At 53.3% G+C, this 5,000-nt stretch overlaps 1 non-coding gene across 1 annotated transcript in view; it reads left to right on the top strand.

The window, feature by feature from the left end:
- The first annotated feature begins 3,450 nt into the window (after nt 1-3,450).
- Nucleotides 3,451-5,000, top strand: part of LOC124589270 — a 1,910-nt gene continuing 360 nt past the window's right edge. The window contains exon 1 of the ribosomal RNA XR_006976061.1: nt 3,451-5,000. This exon is cut by the window's right edge and continues 360 nt beyond it. This is a non-coding gene — a ribosomal RNA (small subunit ribosomal RNA).

The raw sequence follows: 5,000 nt of genomic DNA, 5'->3' as shown, positions 1-5,000 counted from the left end.
CCCCCCAAGTGCCTTAACCTAACCCGTATTGTACCTTAACCTAACCCGTATTGTACCTTAACCTAACCCGTATTGTACCTTAACCTAACCCGTATTGTACCTTAACCTAACCCGTATTGTACCTTAACCTAACCCGTATTGTACCTTAACCTAACCCGTATTGTACCTTAACCTAACCCATATTGTACCTTAACCTAACCCATATTGTACCTTAACCTAACCCATATTGTACCTTAACCTAACCCATATTGTACCTTAACCTAACCCATATTGTACCTTAACCTAACCCATATTGTACCTTAACCTAACCCATATTGTACCTTAACCTAACCCATGTTGCGCCTTAACCTAACCCATGTTGCGCCTTAACCTAACCCATGTTGCGCCTTAACCTAACCCATGTTGCGCCTTAACCTAACCCATGTTGCGCCTTAACCTAACCCATGTTGCGCCTTAACCTAACCCATGTTGCGCCTTAACCTAACCCATGTTGCGCCTTAACCTAACCCATGTTGCGCCTTAACCTAACCCATGTTGCGCCTTAACCTAACCCATGTTGCGCCTTAACCTAACCCATGTTGCGCCTTAACCTAACCCATGTTGCGCCTTAACCTAACCTATGTTGCGCCTTAACCTAACCTATGTTGCGCCTTAACCTAACCTATGTTGCGCCTTAACCTAACCTATGTTGCGCCTTAACCTAACCTATGTTGCGCCTTAACCTAACCTATGTTGCGCCTTAACCTAACCTATGTTGCGCCGTAACCTAACCTATGTTGCGCCGTAACCTAACCTATGTTGCGCCATAACCTAACCTATGTTGCGCCTTAACCTAACCTATGTTGCGCCTTAACCTAACCTATGTTGCGCCTTAACCTAACCTATGTTGCGCCGTAACCTAACCTATGTTGCGCCTTAACCTAACCTATGTTGCGCCTTAACCTAACCTATGTTGCGCCTTAACCTAACCTATGTTGCGCCTTAACCTAACCTATGTTGCGCCTTAACCTAACCTATGTTGCGCCTTAACCTAACCTATGTTGCGCCTTAACCTAACCTATGTTGCGCCTTAACCTAACCTATGTTGCGCCTTAACCTAACCTATGTTGCGCCGTAACCTAACCTATGTTGCGCCTTAACCTAACCTATGTTGCGCCTTAACCTAACCTATGTTGCGCCGTAACCTAACCTATGTTGCGCCTTAACCTAACCTATGTTGCGCCTTAACCTAACCTATGTTGCGCCTTAACCTAACCTATGTTGCGCCTTAACCTAACCTATGTTGCGCCTTAACCTAACCTATGTTGCGCCTTAACCCAACACACGTTGGGCCTTAACCCAACACACGTTGGGCCTTAACCCAACACACGTTGGGCCTTAACCCAACACACGTTGGGCCTTAACCCAACACACGTTGGGCCTTAACCCAACACACGTTGGGCCTTAACCCAACACACGTTGGGCCTTAACCCAACACACGTTGGGCCTTAACCCAACACACGTTGGGCCTTAACCCAACACACGTTGGGCCTTAACCCAACACACGTTGGGCCTTAACCCAACACACGTTGGGCCTTAACCCAACACACGTTGGGCCTTAACCCAACACACGTTGGGCCTTAACCCAACACACGTTGGGCCTTAACCCAACACACGTTGGGCCTTAACCCAACACACGTTGGGCCTTAACCCAACACACGTTGGGCCTTAACCCAACACACGTTGGGCCTTAACCCAACACACGTTGGGCCTTAACCTGCTCTGTAATTGTCATACGACGCGTTAAATTAGTGTAGTGTTGCCTAACTGCAACCCCCGCAATATAGTTTGCTACTCGCACTGCCCGGTCCCCAGAGTATCGCTTCATGTTAAACACCTTGCAGCTATACACTGTAATGCGGATGGCGGCAGGACGTACATGCTCAATGCCCTTCGCAGTTGTTCATTGGCATTCGCATGGCGAAGCACAGCCTACGTTGTGGTACGGCTTGTGGCAACTGTCCGCTGATGTTGTACGTCCAAATCACACACTGTACCGCACATTGGTCCTCATGTACTGAATGATACATCGTGGTACATGTGTGACCGTACCACGACTGCGCCAACAACGGCGAACCATACGGTCCAAATATTGTGCACTCAGCTACGTGTCGTCTCCCTATAAGAGCTGGATTGCAGTATGGTATGCCGTGGATGGCGATCAGCATGAGCCGTCTGTTGATGTAGTGGCGCGTGTTGTCAGACGTAGTCGTCTCTTCTCACACACCGTGATAGCATGGTGCACTGCGTTCCACATCTGCGACATGCGACAGAGGCCGGTTGACAGTCGTTCGCGCAATGGACATCGCATACGTACGGGGGCCACCTTCCACGTGTTCGCGAAGCGTGCACATGTTGTTGCGTGTATGTGGGCAGACATAGTGTGTCGTGACACCTGACACAGGCATGCAACAATCGTTGAATTTGCAAATGGCGATGGACGTCTACGTTTGCTGGTGACGTTACGCAAATGAAGAACTGGTAAACCGTTGTGGTGCGGTTGTTCTCGCTAGAGGTGAATCAGTGATGGCGACGATCGGTTGAGCTACCAACCGGTTGTTTCAGCGATACCCACCATGCCCACGAACGTGAATGGCATGTGGGTGTGAAGCGATACGCGGCGGTGGCTGGGTGGGACCGTCCCCGGCCGGTGAGGGGGGGCCTTCCGGCGTGCTGGCCGCGCGGTGCGTGGGCGCACGCGCTACAGCCGGCTGGTGGGGGCGGCCAGTGGCAGGCGCGCCGGCCGACGGAGGCGGCAGGCGGCGCAGCTGCGCGCCGGCGCACCCTGCACGCGGCGCCGTGCGGCCAAAGTAGGTCCTCGCGGGCCCGGTGCGAAGCGCGGTGGACATCTGCAGTGTGCTGGTCCGATTGAGGACTGTGTGCGCTGAGGATGCGCCGCCGCCCGGCGCTCGGCGCCGCGACGCCGTCTGCTGCTCGGTCGCCTCTGCGGTTCTCGCAGGTGGATTGTATCGCAGCTGTGCGGACGTGTTGGCGCGTGCGCTGTGCTGGGAGAGTTCGCTTCGGCACCCAAGTGGGGCTTTTGTCCTTCTGTGGCGCTGGCGTTGGAGCTGCCGGCCACCGTAGGTGGCGCGTGTTGTCTCCCGCCGGCAATGCCACGACAGCACGCTCCCGGGCCTGTGTCGGCAGCGGCAAGCTCAGTTGGGAGCACGGGTGGTCGCACCTAAAGCGTCTACTCGCCAAACTCCGGGCGATTGCGCCTCTCTCGAACCCGACCAAGTACTTAGGACGGCGCTGCGCGCCGCCGGGACCTGAGAGGGTTTCGAGGTGTATTGTGCAGGGGAGCTCAGCCTCCTCCTGTTTGCAGAATAATTGAGCGGACGCTTGCGTGTTCGCGCGGGCCCCCGGGACACACTCCCGGGCGGCCGGCTGCTCAGCTCTAGTTGACGCAGCTCCCTGGTTGATCCTGCCAGTAGTCATATGCTTGTCTCAAAGATTAAGCCATGCATGTCTCAGTACAAGCCGCATTAAGGTGAAACCGCGAATGGCTCATTAAATCAGTTATGGTTCCTTAGATCGTACCCACGTTACTTGGATAACTGTGGTAATTCTAGAGCTAATACATGCAAACAGAGTCCCGACCAGAGATGGAAGGGACGCTTTTATTAGATCAAAACCAATCGGTCGGCTCGTCCGGTCCGTTTGCCTTGGTGACTCTGAATAACTTTGGGCTGATCGCACGGTCCTCGTACCGGCGACGCATCTTTCAAATGTCTGCCTTATCAACTGTCGATGGTAGGTTCTGCGCCTACCATGGTTGTAACGGGTAACGGGGAATCAGGGTTCGATTCCGGAGAGGGAGCCTGAGAAACGGCTACCACATCCAAGGAAGGCAGCAGGCGCGCAAGTTACCCACTCCCGGCACGGGGAGGTAGTGACGAAAAATAACGATACGGGACTCATCCGAGGCCCCGTAATCGGAATGAGTACACTTTAAATCCTTTAACGAGTATCTATTGGAGGGCAAGTCTGGTGCCAGCAGCCGCGGTAATTCCAGCTCCAATAGCGTATATTAAAGTTGTTGCGGTTAAAAAGCTCGTAGTTGGATTTGTGTCCCACGCTGTTGGTTCACCGCCCGTCGGTGTTTAACTGGCATGTATCGTGGGACGTCCTGCCGGTGGGGCGAGCTGAAGGCGTGCGACGCGCCTCGTGCGTGCTCGTGCGTCCCGAGGCGGACCCCGTTGCAATCCTACCAGGGTGCTCTTGAGTGAGTGTCTCGGTGGGCCGGCACGTTTACTTTGAACAAATTAGAGTGCTTAAAGCAGGCAAGCCCGCCTGAATACTGTGTGCATGGAATAATGGAATAGGACCTCGGTTCTATTTTGTTGGTTTTCGGAACCCGAGGTAATGATTAATAGGGACAGGCGGGGGCATTCGTATTGCGACGTTAGAGGTGAAATTCTTGGATCGTCGCAAGACGAACAGAAGCGAAAGCATTTGCCAAGTATGTTTTCATTAATCAAGAACGAAAGTTAGAGGTTCGAAGGCGATCAGATACCGCCCTAGTTCTAACCATAAACGATGCCAGCCAGCGATCCGCCGCAGTTCCTCCGATGACTCGGCGGGCAGCCTCCGGGAAACCAAAGCTTTTGGGTTCCGGGGGAAGTATGGTTGCAAAGCTGAAACTTAAAGGAATTGACGGAAGGGCACCACCAGGAGTGGAGCCTGCGGCTTAATTTGACTCAACACGGGAAACCTCACCAGGCCCGGACACCGGAAGGATTGACAGATTGATAGCTCTTTCTTGATTCGGTGGGTGGTGGTGCATGGCCGTTCTTAGTTGGTGGAGCGATTTGTCTGGTTAATTCCGATAACGAACGAGACTCTAGCCTGCTAACTAGTCGCGTGACATCCTTCGTGCTGTCAGCGATTACTTTTCTTCTTAGAGGGACAGGCGGCTTCTAGCCGCACGAGATTGAGCAATAACAGGTCTGTGATGCCCT

The sequence above is a fragment of the Schistocerca americana genome, unplaced genomic scaffold, assembly GCF_021461395.2.
Source record: "Schistocerca americana isolate TAMUIC-IGC-003095 unplaced genomic scaffold, iqSchAmer2.1 HiC_scaffold_699, whole genome shotgun sequence".
NCBI classification, from domain to species: domain Eukaryota; kingdom Metazoa; phylum Arthropoda; class Insecta; order Orthoptera; family Acrididae; genus Schistocerca; species Schistocerca americana.
Note: the sequence above shows the minus strand (reverse complement) of the source record. Positions and strands in the feature narration are given on the sequence as shown.